Genomic DNA, 16,060 nt, shown 5'->3' with positions numbered 1-16,060 from the left:
AAGCACTTATTCTACTGAGCTATCTCCGTGGCCCCCTTAGATGGATTTTTTTTTTTTTATCATTCTTTTTTTTTTTTTTTTCAAAGTTTTATTGATAAACATTTTTAAATTTTATTTATTTGTGTGTTTGTGTGTGTGTGGCCAGCTCAACCCACCAGGGGGCGGGGCTGGCTGGCATGTGGTGCTGGGGGATTGAACCATGGTCCCAGTGCTTTGCTAAGCTTGTTCTAAGTAGGTGCTTTAGAACACTGAGCCATCTCACCAGCCCTTTAGATGGATTTTGAAGCTGTCCTTTTGAGACTTGGTGTGTTTTGGAACCCATTCTGTGGCTTTGGTTGTGGTGTTTTCTTTGCCATTTTAGTGTTACCGCTTCTATAGCAAAAGTCAAGGGCCACAGAAATTCCTTTGGGTGATGGGGGTGGAATGTAGTACCTGGTTACGGATGGCCGGGCGTAGATTTTAAGGACCTGAGAGTGGGTTAGGGTTTATTCAGGAAGGGAGCGTTTATTACCTGATAGCTGTTTGTTACCATGAACTGCAGGCACATGTGACCCTGTCAGCAGAATGTCTCCTTCTTTGCTCCTGGGACACTGGCAAGGGTGCTAGAGTGGGCCTTGGAACTTGGTAGCATTGTGATGTAGGGGACATTTCTCTCACTTCCTGATCCATATGTCTTCCATCAAGGTGATAATGTGCTTTGAGCAAAGACCATTAGACCAAGACTGACTGTCTAGGTTCTTATTCCTACCCATCCCTAGTCTAGGTAAGAGATCTGAGAACCTAGTTATTTATAGAATAATGTGACAGTTTTGAGAGTCAGTCATTCTGCCACCTATTGTAATTTTTTAACCTATTGTAATCTTTTCATTTATTTATTTTTTGAAGGGGGGGTCTTTTTAATAGTGACTATTCAATATGGAATGTTTCTTAGGCAGACCCTGGAGTATTTTTTTAATTATAGTTTTTATTTTAAATGGGAGGGTACTGAATAAAGGCTTAGTATTAGTTTCTTATTTATTTGTTTATTTATTTTAGTGGTAGCAAGTTTTATTTGAAAAAGCAAAGAGTGGGTGAGAAACTGGCTCTGCAGAGTGAGCTTGGGCCAAGTTAAAAAAAAAAAAAAGCAAAAGCAAAATAAAAGTACACCCTGTAAGACACAGGGTGGGCTACCATAGGGAAAGTAGATAGCTTATACTCTTAATTTTTTAGTGAGCATATTTACAAACAGAAGGGAAGAGATGGGGTAGCAAGTGACTTTCCTGCCACCTCCATGAAAATGTGCAGCAGAAATAAAGTTGTTTTTTCATGAAGCTGTGGAATATATGGTCACACTCCTGATGCTCCCAGTAGCCCATATTGAGCTTCTTGAAGGCATAATGTGTTCCCACCAGTGGCTTGGACCACTGTTGGCATCCGTGTGAGTGTCCCATTGGGCAGCTTGTACCACTGATGGTACAAACATCTATTTACTTTTATCAGTCTTTTTTTTTTTAATTTGATTTTTAAACATTTATTTATTTAGTAGATACAGGGTCTTACTACACAACTCAGACTCGTAGTGATTCTCCTTTCCAGCCTCTCCAACACTGGGATTACAAACATGTGCCAGCATGCCCAGTTTCTGTGGCCAGCTTCATGCAGTGCTGAGTGGCATGGCATGCGGTACCAGGAGTTAAATCTTATGCTTGCCAGGCAGGTGCTTAGACCACTGAGCTATTTTCTTGGCCTCTTTTTTTTTTTTTTTTTTGGTGGAACCGGGGATTGAACTCAGATCCTTGCGTTTGCCAGTCAAGCGCTTATCCTACTGAGCCATCTCCCTGGCCCCTCCTTGGCTTCTTTTATCAGTATTTTACTAATAAAATTAATAAAAAGTTGCCCTAGAGGACAGTCATGCTGGTACCACTGGGGGTTGAAGCCACCTGGTAACAAGATGTGAACTGGGGGGAGGGGGCAGGGACATAGCTCAGTGGCATTAGTACCTGCCTGGCAATCCCAAGGTCCTGAAAAAAGAAATGCTCGGTATAAAAAAAAAAAAAAAAAGACATGAACTATGGCCCCATCGTGAGTGTGGTGAAAGAGGGAGCACATGAGCTGGACGTGATGAATGCCGTAATTCCAGCATTCTGGCAGGCTGAGGCAGGAGGAACATAAGTTTGAGCCCAGTTAGGCAACTTTTAGTGACTTAATAAGGCTCTTCTTCAAAAATAAAATTTTACAAAGGGCTGCAATATAGCTCAGTGTGAGGGCTCTGGGTTCAATCTCCAGTTATGCCAAAAGAATCTCTCTCTCTCTCTCTGTCTCTCTCTCTCTCTCTCACACACACACACACACACACACACACACGGTGGCCAGTTCCTCTTGCAAAGTCCCTTATCCCCCAATATCCTGGCTCCTGCAGCCCTATCTGTCTACTTGAAACTCTGTCCGGCCTCAGGTCTCCTCTGCAGAGGCCACCCCTTTCCACTGCCAGTCATCCTTTGTGGTAAACTGGAACAAAGCCAGATGTTAACATCTTCCTGAGCCTGGCTAGACACATTGGGTCATTCTGGTCTCCACCTGTCTTGTATGCACAGAGCAGCTCTGTAAGAGGCACAGCAGGACCCCTTCAGGTTCCTCTTTCCTCCTATGGTGGCCTGTTTGTGTTTTTCCTTTGCTTTTCCACCTTTTGGCCATCTTTGTCATTAAAGTTGCTACAACATTCAGGGTCTCCTGAGTGCTTCCAAATTGAAGCTGTCTATGACTACCCTGCTTTTGTAAAGCCGTGTGTGAAGCATCCTTGATGACAGGTCTCTCAGGAATTGGCTTTTCAGTTTATTTTTGGCTCCTGCTCAGGCCAGCATTTCCACAAAGAAAGCTATTTAGATGTAGTGTCAGAGCCTGAGAAGGTTGTCTCCCTTGTCCAGGTGCTGGGCCCATTAAAAGCAATTGTTCCTGGTGATGTCATAGGGAGAAGTTATGTAAGGTTAACCAAGATGCAGGACTAAGTGCTTCTTAATTGCATTTTATTCTGATACGATCACAGCTTGGAGACTCTAACAGCTGTTCTGTGATTTTATTTCTTGTCCCTTGGTTTTCCCCTTCTAATTCCTAGACCACTGTACCTGGACGGTGCCTCTGTCAGGTCACTGCCTAACTCAAGGGCACTTTGAACAGGGGGCATGGTGTGTGTTTGTACTGCAATTGGAAGTTAAAATCTTTGGGTGCTTTTTTGGCTGGCACCTGCTCTGAATGACCTTGGCCGAGTCACTGCCTTGTCTTCTCTGCAGTGAATCTGAGGTCCTCTTTCTAGCTCCTGAGGTACAATAGGTGGATGTGTAGCTGGCTCATGCCTGGGATGGCCACTTGGTTATTAGCAGGCATCATTCTGATGGATGACGCAGAGCCAGCCCCACCCTTTAGGATATCACTTCCCGTGTCACAGGGCAATACCACACCAAAATGGGAAGTAAATGGTGTACCAGGGGGCTTGTTTCAGGGGTCTTTTGTTTGTTTTGAGACATGATCTTGCTATGTAGTTTAGGTTGGCCTTATATTCACTATCTAGCCGAGGCTGGTGTTGTACTCATGGTGATCTTCTTGCCTCAACCTACTGTGTTGGGATTACAGGCATGCGTCACCGCCCAGCTTAGAATTCCTAATTGCTTGTGTTATGGGAAGTGACCAGATGGATTATAGGGTTGACTGCATATCAACCTTGTCTTCTAACAGTACTTACAAATCTCATTCCTCTTTAATACAAACCTGCCGGCCTCCAGGAGAGGCAGAATGAATATATACCTGTGTGCAGTCTTACGCCTTCCCCATCTTTAAGACCTCTTTTGAAAGTCCCCCAAGACAGGTAATAAGATTATGAATTACAAGGATGGTAGAGTACTAACTACTTTTAAGATAACAAGTCAAGCATTATGTTGTTTACCGTGTTCTAAGTACTCTGAGTGCCTTGTATGTTTTACTTAGTGCTTACAGCAACTCTATGAATGAGGTACCCTAATTAACCCCATATTTCAGAAGAGGAAACTAGGAACAGAGAGGGTGAGGAACTTTCCCAGTGTCACATTGCTGGTAAGTGGCAGAACCTGAATGTGAGTTGACATAAAGGTCTTTGTTCTCACTGAGAATGTGTAGGTTCAGAATTCACAGCTCCTTGCTGTGCCTGACCAGATAGTACCCTGATCCAACTGGAATCAAGCCGGAGTTGGCCTAACCAGCCTTTAAACCCTAAGAGTCTTAGTGGAATAGGAGATAACTGCACATGAGGTGGGAAGGCGTGCAGGGGTTGGGATGGGTCAGGGTGTGAGGGGGATGGGCAGGTGTGTGGTCATAGCAGTGGCAGGCTCAGCAGGGTTGGGGCATGTTGTGACAGTGCTCACACTGCTGTGTGTATACATTCGAGCACCGGGGGGTGGTGCACAGGAGGCTGAGGTAGAGGATCACACTCGAGGCCAACCCGGATATATAGTGAAACCCTGTCTGAAAAAACCCCTACCACATTCTCTTTCCTGGCTCCTTGGGCCCTCACAATAACTGTCAAGAATATATTTTACTTCTAGCGAATGACCCACAGTGTTGAATGAAAGCAACTGTAGTTTGATTCATTCCAGCTCTGGTTTTAGACCCCACCTCCACCTCCTGGAGCAAAACACATGTGCAGACCCTCCCAGGACTGGCATTCCTTGTGTCTCTTAAAAGTCTGCAGCCTTGGAAGTCCAGCTTGACCTCCTGTCCCCTTTGCTGCCACTGCTGTCCTCTTTCTGCTGGAAATGCTGAGTCATGAGATGGGGGAGAATCCCTTGCAAAAAGGTTGAGCCCTGCCTCAATTCCAGGTTCCTTTCCCTTTGATTGCCCTGTGTGACTTTGTTTTAGGACATTAAAGATTTTTTTTGTACCACCCCGCCCCTCCACTGCACTGTTGCCCAGCATTTTTCATTTTCCTATTTTATCAAGATGAAGTCTCCACCCCCCTTCCCCCCCTTTTTTTGTCTTATTTTACTATTTTATCTACTGTTGGGCCTTGTGGAATCTGCTGGAACGTGTTCAGGGCCGGGGTTTTAAAAAGGGATGCAGTTAACATGTGTAATGTGAATTGTCATTACAGCAGGGCTGGCCACATGATCAGGGTCAGCTGCCTGCGGTCCCCTCAGAGTTGAAGCCAGGGCAATTTCTGTGGGCTTTCACTCTGAAGAGTATAACCTGAGCTCCTGTTACGGGCAATAGAAATATTTGAAGTTTTCCTGCCCAGTGCTTGGCCTGACCATAGGTGAAAGGGGGACTGCACATTTAAATTAATAATAAAAAGTACCAAGATGCCAGGCATGACAGTGTATGCCTGTAATCCTAGCACCCTGGGAAGCACAGGAGGATTGCAAGTTGCCCACACTGGCTAACCTGGTAGATTTGTGAGCTTCTAAATTTTTTTTAAATTCTTTTTTTTTTTTTTTTTTTAAGGCTGGAATATTTACCTGGCATGGGAGATGCCATGACCATGAAGGTGGTTTCCCAGGGTGTGGCTTATCCATTGCCCTCCAGATCCCTCTGGATCCCTCCAGATCCCTCCAGATCCCTCTAGTTCCCTCCGGATCTCTGGATGTGCTGACCCCTGCAATTTCAACTGTATAATCTGTGGTAGTGGAAGACTGTGTTCATGCTTTCCCGCGGGGGGCGCTGAGGATTGTGAACATTCTAGTTTCAACCCTTAGTAACCTGCACACTCGTAGAAAAGGAACACTTAGAAACATTTATGAAGTACCTTGCAATTTCCAAGGAACCACCACTTACTTAACCTAGTAGGATTTTATATATGCTGGAGATTGAACTCAGGGCCTTTGTATTGGGCTATATCGCTACCCCTTTTTTATTTTTGTTTTGAGACAGGTACTTGCCAAGTTGCCCAGGCTGGACTTGAACTTGGAATCTTCCTGCCTTAATCTCCTAGAGTTCTGGAATTAGAGGCCTGTGATACCGCACCCAGCTAGGATTTTGGTTTTTAACTCCCTCCCTCTTGGGGCTCCTTGGGAAGGACATGCTTCAAGGCTACAGCACCCACAGAGCAGCCCATGGAGCCTGAGGCCCATTCTGGCTGCATCTGAGCTGACATCTCAGCCGGCCTCAAGTCTGTTAGGAAACACCTGACGAGTGTGCAGTTCCAGACAGGGAAGAACAAGATGCTGCCTGGACTGGCTCTGTAGTTAGTTCAGCTAAAGCCGAACATGTTAATTCATTGATAGCCCTCCGAACTCATACACTCCAGGGTTATGTGCCCTTCAGCCCAGACTGGCTGTCGAAGGGAGCCATTGTCACTTGTGTGCGGGTCACGTAGAGGCCCCGTGGGCACAGGTACATTGTACCATGCTTTTTTTTTTTATTTTTATTTATTTATTTTTAATTTTATTTATTTATTTGTGTGTGTGTGTGTGTGTGTGTGGCCAGCTCAGCCCACCAGGGGGCGGGGGCTGGCATGTGGTGCTGGGGGATTGAACCGCCGTTCCTGTGCTTTGCTAAGCTTATTCTAAGTAGGTGCTTTAGACCACTGAGCCATCTCACCAGCCCCTGTACTATGCTTTTTATTTTTACATGACAAATGATTGTGGTGAACTGGTACATATATGTAGCACATCTTGATGCTTTCTATCTCAGCTGCTCCTGTTCTTCCCCCCCCCCCAACAATGTGGATTTTTCTAATTGGTAATACATACTAGTATGTGCCAATTATACTTTGATAAGTTGACCAAAAATTAAAAATCAAACACATAATGTTTGAATACTAATTGTGAAAAACATTTTTCTCTGATTTAAATACCATGAGCAACTAATACACCACTCAGAAGTGTTCATTTGGCAGTAATACTGGGATGAATGTTTTTTGTGGGCAAAATCTGGTTGGTTCTTTGGTTGGAGGATTTCAATCTGCAGCATCATTTACTACTCTGCAGCTGAGTCAAAGGAATGACACGGTTGCTGGGTCCCTTGTGGTTCAGGTTGATAACATAGCTATGGCTAGGACATAGGCTATGGCAATTTAAGTTTAAAATTTTAAATACTGAGGCTTGGGGACTGGGGAAGGCAGTCTTTCCCAGTAAAAAGGTGAAAACTTTAACCAGCACTGAAGACTTCCTGAGGCAGCCTCACGGAGCGCGGCCTTCTTTGGCATCTAGCAGCAGCCCTGTGGTCTTCCTCCTGGTTGAAGTCTGATCCTGGTCACCAGAGCTGGGCTGGGATGCAGGCTGGTAAAGCTGCCTTGCGTGAGTCTCCTGGATGGAGGGCAGCATTTACTATACCTCCCACTCCCCTTCGAGCACAGGCAGAAGCACAGACATGCCTTGTGAGCAGCGGCCTGGGTCCCTGCTGTGTTGGAAGCAGCCTGTGTGTCGTCTGCTTCTGGTTAATTACCTGAGAGACTTGGAGGGCCCTGAAGGTTGGTGCGGCCTAGGGTGAGAGCATTCCTCCATGATTTGGGGGGATCCCAGCCCTACTGGGGAATGTTTGTCTGCGCCATTTCCTAAGGACTTTGCGGTAGCCTTTTGTCTGGCCTCACAGTGGGATGTGACAGCTGTCCTGCAGGTCACAGGACTTGTGAATTCCTGTCACTGCATTTGTGGACGTTGTCTCAGTCCTTGTCCCCCTCTGGACCTGTCAGCTGTATTTAATGTGGTTGGCTGTACAGTCTTAATGGAAGCTTTCCCCCTGGGGTTCTGTTATACTTGACTATACCCAAGTTTCTCTCTCTCTCTCCCTCTCTCCCCGTTCCCTCCTCCCCCACTGTGTCTGCCCTCCCTCCCACCTCCTGCCATCCACAGCCCCCTGCAGTACTGAGAACTGAACCCAGTCCCTCACACATGCTAGGCAAGCACACTGAGCTACATCCCCAGCCCTTTTTATTTATTCTACTTAATTTTTGGAGACAAGCTCTTGCTATGTAGCCAAAGATAGCTTCAAATTGCTGATCCTTCTGCATTAGTCTCCTGAGTGCTGGAGTTATAGGCATGCATGACAACTATACTAGGCTTTTTCAAAATTAATTATTGTGATACTGGGAAACTGAAGGATGCTTTGCCACTGAGCTTATGTCCTTAACCCTTTTTACTTTTATTATTTTTTGTTTGTTTGTTTGAGACAGGGTCTTGCCATATAGTTCAGATTGGTCTTGAACTCACTATGGAAGCTAGGCTGGCCTCAAACTTGTAACCATCCTGCCTCAGCCTCCCAAATGCTGGGATTACAGGCATGTACCACTTGGTATTATTTTTTGAGAAAGAGTCTCATTAAGTAGCCTGGAATGAGGGGCCGGGGAGATGGCTCAGTGGAATAAGTGCTTCCCTGGCAAGCGCAAGGGCCTGAGTTCAATCCCTGGTTCCACCAAAAAAAAGTAGCCTGGAATGGCCTCGAACTTGGGATCCTCTTGCCTCAGCCTCCTTAATGCTAGGATTACAGGTCTATACCAACATGCCCACTAAGCAAGCAGTCAGTCTCTCTTTCTCTGCCTTTTTTTTTTTTTTTACTTCTTGTTACCTTAGATGTGAAACTTTTCTTAACTTCTGTCTTCTCACCTCTCCCCATTTTTTTTCCTCCCCGTGTTTTGAGTGCTGCTCCTACCTGAATTTAGATGACTTAAGCATTTGCATCACATTCCCAGCTGCCTAATGGATAGCTCCACATTGTCATTTAAAATGTCACAAAGATTTTGTGATTTTGACTACTCTCCCTACTCACCAAGGATGTAGAATTAAAAAGAAAATTTTCCAGCTTTTTAGTATGAAAAAACTTCAAATATACAGAAAGTTGTTAAGCAGGCCACCACTACTAACTGCCAGTCGCCATGAGTCAGCAGCTGTTGACCCCACCATATGGCCTTATCTTTGTGCATGTGTGTAAATATGCTTCCTCCAGAGCTGTTTCTAAGTTAGGAGCTGGCACGTAAACACGCATCTTATAAAAATCTAAACATCTGGACCATTTTAAATTCCCCTTCTTTGGCTCCTGATCTGATTTGAAACTAGTACTTTTTTGAAGTGCCTCTTGCCTCCTGTGCGACCCGGGCCTGGTCAGATGTGACCTTCTCCTTGCTCTGCCTGCCTCAGGCTTCCCCTGCAGCCCAGCAACAGCATCTCCTTCCCAGATTCTTGTTCAGTTGACCCCCGCAGGTCTGTTCCCTTCTTATGCCTGGAAGCACATCTGTGCTTCTCTTCTGCTTTAGAAGCCCCTTGAAGAACACAGGCAGCACGCCTCATGCTTGTGCACATGGAGATTGTTGGAAACCTTTGAGAAAAAATAAGTTTTCTCCTTCCCACTTGTGAGACATTCTTGCCAGGGTCTTCATCTTCTCCAGACACCTTGTGCCCATGTGGGAGCTGTGGGGGCCTCTGGCCAGCTTCCTCCCTCCTCCCCCACCCTCTCCACCCAGTAGCAGTAGGTTGCTCCATGTCATTTATTGCTCAGGCTGGGCTCTTCTGAGAGCTCTGTGAAAAGTTACTCTAGGGCTGGCACCTATGAGCATCCTAATATTAGGAAGGCTGAGGCAGGAGGATCTCTTGGCAATCAAGGCCAGTCTGTGTTACAAAGTGAGTTCAAGGCCAGCCTGAACTGCAGAGGGAGACCCTGTATCAAAAAACAAAAAAACTCTTCAAGGTTGCCATAGGTGTGTCTGGGTGGGCCTGAGGGCATTGTCTTGGAGACCTCCTCTGGTGCAGTCCCCTTCCTTTGCAGCTCTTTCGGGGGCTTCCTGCTGGCTGTGAAATGAGCAGCTTTCCTGGGCATTATCTTTCTGCTGTGATGTTTCTGATGGTGCCAGCCAACCTGGGACTAAACCTCTGAAGCTAACAGCCCCTCTCTTAAGTTGTGTAGGTTACATATTTTGCCCAACAGTGGAAAGCTGGTTAATGTAGAGATGTAGGTAGAAACATCTACTTTCTTTGTCTCAGGGTATCCACTAGACACAACTGTCTCTTATGGGGAGCAGCTGTATAACCCCCCAGAAAGCACCGGTGGGTTCACAGGGGCCTTTCTTGAATGGTAGTCAACAGCCAAACCTCACCTTGTCACAGGGCTTCTCTGGTGGAAAAAGAATGCCAGCCCCACTGCAGGTGAACCAGTTGAGGATGGCAGCTGGGGCCTTGTGCTCTGCCTGCCTCAAGATCCTAGTTGGGAGCCAGGTGTGATGATACATACTTGTGAACCCAGTGCTCTGGGAGGCTGAGGCAGGAAGATTGTAAATTGGAGCTCAGCCTGAACAGCTTAGCTGCTTAGCAAGTTAGCTGCTTAGCAGAAACCTGTCAACAAAGGCAGGAGATGTAGCATAGAGCACCAAGGCTCTGAGTTCAGTGGTCAGTATGGGGGCAAAAACGAAGACACTGGTTGGGGAGGAGGCTGAGAGTTCCACCTGGAGCTACACTGGGTGTGCCAGACTTGTAACTTTGAAGAAACCTAGAACTGTGTGTTAAAAACAGCAATGACCGCCCTTGTATCCGTACTGGTGATGGGAAGTTTTAGTGTGTGGTTGAGTTATGGTTTTGTCTCCTTTCTGCCTGTTTTTCTAGTGCCAATGTTAATGAACCAGAAATTGTCAAAACATAAGCTGTGGAGAGATGGGAGTTGAGGTACCCCTTTGTCTTCCTCCTCCCCTTGCCATTATTTGCTGACAGTTCTTATTAATACACAGCTGTTACTAAGACATTTCATTGGACTTCAGTTCTTTTGGGGATGAAAATATAATTGCTTTTAAGGGGTGTAAAGCAAGGAGTCAAGAGGAGAGTGATTATTCATTGTTTAGCGACATTGCTGTCTTTACCCAGGCAGTCTCAATGGACTCTGGCTGGGGACCAGGCAGTGTTAATCCTGCTTTCTGCTTGCAGTTTCATTCCCATGAAGGTTTTCAGTGTTCAGTGCCCTGTTTTAGAGAGGGAGACCCAGAAAAATCCTCCTACCTCAGCTTCCTAGAGTGCTATGATCTTTTATTACCCAAAGTTACAGAGCTAGCGAGAAGCAGAGCTGGGATTTGAACTTAGGCTGTTTGTGTTTCCAAAGCTCAGGTTCTCTTCCATGGCTCCGTGGCTTCCTTTGCACTGAGCCAGTTATGGGGAGTGGAGCAGGCACAACACTCCCCCAGCAGCAGACTTTCTGGACAGCACCAGGTAGTAAATGTTTCAGCTTCTCAGACTGCTCTGTCCCTGTCACATCTGCTCAGCACAACCATTGCAGCATGTAAAACATGTAGACACAGTAAACAAATGGGCAGGCTGTATTCGAATCAAATTTTTGAATATTTGAATAGATAGCATACTGAACTTGAACTTGCAATCCTCTTTCCTCAGCATCCCAGAGTGCCGTGACTTCTATGGATTGTGTTGATTAACATTTTACCATGTTGGAAGTTAAAACAAGTTGGGTGTGATGGTACACATAACTGTACTCCCAGGCTGAGACCCTGAGGCAAGAGGATAGCAAATTTGAGTTCCACCAAAACAATTTAGCCCTATCTCAAAAGTTTAAAATGCAGAAGGCTGAACATGTAGCTCAGTAGTAGAGAACTCCTGGGTTCAGTCCCCAGTATGACACACATGCTTACAAGATTTTTTTTTTTTTTTTAATGTATTTGGTACAGGGTCCCACTACACAGCTTGAACTAATAGTGATCCTTCTGTTTTCAGCCCTGCACCACCACACCTAGATTCTGTCACTGGCTCAGTGTGCCTCAGTGGGCAGGGATGGCACAGCATGTGGGACCAAGGATCAAACCCTGGTCCCTGAGCTTACCAAACCAGGCACTTACTCCACTGAGCTTGCTTGCTGGCCCACATACAAGAGTTAAAACTTCAGAATACCAGGCATACATTTTATGAGCTGTGAGTATAAAAAAGGCAAATAAAGATGTTTTGAAAAATGTGGGCCTCCTAAATGGGTCTCCGTGGCCCCTGGCCCGTATTTTGAGACTTGCTGAGCTAGTGGTGGGATGGAAAAGGAGACAATGCTGGCAGACTCAGGAATTAGGGATTGGATTGTTACGTGACAAGGAGCCACTCCAAAGTTTGCGTGGATGAGCTGGCAGCTGCTCGTGACAGGTAAACGGGGGAGCTGGAGAGCCTGCAGGCCATTTGGGAAGCCTCTGTAGTGCAGGGGAGCTTATCTGAGCATCTGCTTTGTGTGACATCACTGACGTGCATGGCATGGAGTGTGGAAAGCACTGATTTTTCAAACAAAATGGCCCAAAGTGTGAACTAACATGTTAGCCAGTATGCAGCGGAGAAGTGGCAATCTGTCCCATGCAGGAGAGGCTGGCTGCGTTGGGCATAACGAGTAGAGGTAAGGTTTCTTCAGGGATCATTTTGGTAGTGCATGATATGGCCTTGGGACCTGACTCTCCCCACTAGTGACACTGGGACTCTGTTGAATCTAAGAAAGTAGGAAGGCTTTCAGTTAGTAGTAGGTGGCACATGCCTATAGTCCCAGCACTCCAGAGGTTGAAGCAGGAGGATTGCTGTGAATTCAAAGCCAGCCTGAACTACATAGTGAGACCTGTCTCAAAAAACCTAAATAACAGCTGGGTTGGTGGCACATCACATGCCTGTAATACCAGTACTGAGGAAGATTACTGAGTTCAAGGCCAGCCTGAGCTACATAAGCACGTTCAAGGCCAGCCTGAACTATACAGTGAGACCCTGTCTTAAAAACAACAACAACAGGGGCTGGGGAGATGGCTCAGTAGGATAAGCGCTTGAACAGCAAACGCAAGGATCTGAGTTCAATCCCCAGTTCCAAAAAAAAAAAAAAAAAAAAAAAAAAAAACCAACAACAAACACCTAAATAAATAAATACTCAGAACAGTGGGGCAGTGAAGAAGACGGGATAGCTAGGACAGTTTCTTTATGTGGGGCACCAAGGCATAAAGGATGTCCTAGGAATAACCTGTGTTCTCCTGCCTGGCCCTCACCATGGTTGAGTGTGTGTGAGATGGGGCACGGTGGAGCATTGGGTGCCTTTCACCATGCCAGGCTCACAGATGATCAGGAGAAAGATGAGGCCCCACTAAGATTTTTTAAAATTCTAGTAAATACACATAATAAAACTCACCACTTTAACCATTTCAGGCGAATAGTTCAGAAGTGTTAACGTACATTCACATTGCTGTTCTGCTGCCATCCCCTGCATCTCCAGAACTTTTTCATTGACCCACCTGAAACTTTAAACCTTTTAGAAAAATCTTCTATAAAAGTAGGAGACGATCCCTGTTAACATGCGGTCACCTACTGGGAATGTCTGAGATGAGGGATACCTGCCTCCGCCTCCCACGTGCTGGGATTACAGGCGTGTACCACTGCTCTTTGGAGCTGGGCGTGGTGGCAAAGCTCCCTCATGTGCAGACTTGGCCTTTGGGGACCCAAGCTTAGCAGGTTAGGAAAGGTCTAGGGAAAAAAGAAAAGAAAAGGCCTAGGTCCTGTGGCCATTGACTTTGATGATCCAATATTGAGAAAAGAATTGCTTATTTGTCTTAAATTTGTGGTATTTTTTTTCCTGATTGCCACATTACATACATATTCCTATTACAAGTTGAGTATCCATGATCAGAAATGCTTAGAATTGAAAGTAAAGATTTTGGAGTGTATGGAATTTTGGAATATTTGGTTCAACTTCATCTGTTGAACATCCCTAATGTAAAAAATAGTCTAAAACTTACCAGCATATCATACCAGTATTTCAGAATGTTTAAAATTTTTGGATTAGGGATGCACTTATGTAAAAAAAATGCAAAATTTATTAAGATAGAGTCTTTGAAAAGTGATCTGTTGCAGGGCAAGGGTGTACACTCCTGTAATCCAGCTACTCAGGAGGCCTGGGCAGTAAGATCACAGGTTCAAAGCCAGCCTGCGCAACCTAATGAGACTCTGTTTCAAAATTTTAAGAAAGGGCTGGTGATGTGGCTCAGTGATAAGAGCATCTGGCGGGCATGCGTGAGGGAGGCCCTGGGCTTAGTCCTCGTATTGGGGAAAAAAGTCACCTGTAATTCACCACTCGGGGGTAACTGCATTTAGTTGGGTATTTCCGTGGATGGTTCAAGTCTTTCACAAGCATGTATTTCTGACTAGAAAAGCACTGTGCTGATTCTTAACTTTCTCCCCCTCCCCCCACTTAACAATTTTTACAAATGGGCCAGATTCCGAAAGAGGATTTGCATTGCCAGAGAGGGGTTCAGACTAGCTGTACCTGTACATGTCCCCAGCGCTGGGTGCTTTTGCATCAGGCGCGTCTTCTTTTTGTTGGTTGGTATCCTGGAAGCCATCTTCCCCGAAACTGGAGGTGCCCTGGAAAATCCCCTGGAGCTATTTGCCATCTTCCTTCACTGTCTTTTCTCATTGCTGAGACAAAACACACGATGCTCAAATCTGAAAAGAGGAAAGGTTTTTTTTGGCTCACGGTTTATAGAGCTTCCTTTGGTGCAGCAGGGTTACTATTCATCAGACACACAGACCATGTGCCTGGCACCAATCAGGGCAGGTGGCTGCTGCTTGTCAGTGCCTCCTAGTAGATGCTCACAGGGAGGGGTGTTTCTGGGTCAGAAAGCTTTCTTCCTGCTTCCAGAACACATCAGCTAAATGTGTACCATCCTATCAGACAATCTCCAGAGTTTCTTTAACCAGTCTCTACTTTTGAGAAGTTAAATAGCTTTCATGGGGCTGGTGAGATGGCTCAGTGGCCTAAAGCACCTAATTAGAACAAGCTTAGCAAAGCACAGGGACCGCGGTTCAATCCCCCAGCACCACATGCCAGCCAGCCCCGCCCCCTGGTGGGCTGAGCTGGCCACACACACACAAATAAATAAAATTTTTAAAATATATATATATTTTAAAAAATAGCTTTCATTATTAAAAATAACAGAACTAATGTCATACTTTTACTTTATGCCTTTTACATCTTTGTCAACATCTTCATGTTTCTTAGGGAAATTCCTAATTGGAATTACTCAGTACCTTTAGATCTTTGGTTCATCTTATCATCCTGAAAAGCGTTACCCATTGACGATGCTTCTCAGACTGCCTGCCCTTTTCCCTGCAAGATGGTTGTGTTGTGTGCATGGCCCAGCTAGTTGGCAGTGTCTGGAGGGGCAGTACTGGTCAAGTGGTAAGGCGTTTTGCACGCTGTACTCTGCCCCCCATGCTGGGGCAGCCCTCGGGAAGAGGCTTGTTTGCTGTGCCTTTGGCCCAAGGGCTGCTGCACCTCTACGCGCAGGGCTGGATTAGTGGCAGCAAGAGAGCCAGAAGGGGCAGGAGTGCTTCAGCCCTGGGTTTAGAGTGGACACGCCAGCCTGCAGTCACTTGGTGTCTGTGTTTGTTGGTGATCAGATGGGCTCGCCTTTGAGAGGCCCTGAGCAGAGCGCCTGACTTAGTGGCTGCTCCTTGAGGAATACTTTAGCTGTTTCCTCCTTCCCATTTTGGTTGGAGGCCCACACAGTAAACAGGATTGAAATAAAGTCATGGAGGATACTGATCATTAGCTTGTTTACACGAGAAGGCTGACTTTATTTGTTAGCAGTGCTGAGGATCAGACTCAGCCTTGTTCCTGCTAGGTAAGCACTCTGCCACTGTGCTACATTCCCAGCCATTTCTTTATTTTTTATGTTGAGACAGTGTAAGTTGGCCAAGGTAGCAGGTAATCCTCCTGCCTCAATCTCCTAAGTAGTTAGAATTACCAGTGTGCCACCATGCATGGTGCCAGCCTTGGGTTCTTTTTGTTTGTTTTGTGTTTTTGAGACAGGGTTTCACTATGCAGGTAGGCTGGCCTTCAACTCACTTTGCAGTGAGTGAGTTCAAGGCCAACACCTACGTGCCTAGTAGGTAGGCTGTTGCGCTTCCACGCGCAGGGCGTGGAGATCATCCTGCCTCAGCCTCCTGAATACTGAGATTACAGGGATGTGCCATCAGGCAAGCTCAGCCTTGTTTTTACTTTTTAGTTTTTTCACTTCTGGGTTACTTTATTCTGCCTTTTCCTTTTCCTTTTTAAAACAGTCATTGAAAAGGTTGAAATGGGTTTTGTGAGGTTTAAGGGGTTTATTAGTTTTAAAAGCCATGTTCCCTGT

General features: G+C 45.8%; 1 protein-coding gene and 1 pseudogene across 3 annotated transcripts in view; both read left to right on the top strand.

The window, feature by feature from the left end:
* Window positions 1-16,060, top strand: part of Ube2o (ubiquitin conjugating enzyme E2 O) — a 58,597-nt gene that overhangs the window by 2,511 nt on the left and 40,026 nt on the right. The gene's annotated exons all lie outside the window — the stretch shown is intronic.
* On the top strand, window positions 5,452-5,652 carry LOC111816534 (annotated as a pseudogene).

This window comes from Octodon degus, unplaced genomic scaffold, assembly GCF_000260255.1.
Source record: "Octodon degus isolate 3935 unplaced genomic scaffold, OctDeg1.0 scaffold00033, whole genome shotgun sequence".
NCBI classification, from domain to species: domain Eukaryota; kingdom Metazoa; phylum Chordata; class Mammalia; order Rodentia; family Octodontidae; genus Octodon; species Octodon degus.
This window is presented reverse-complemented; position numbering and strand designations above follow the sequence as displayed.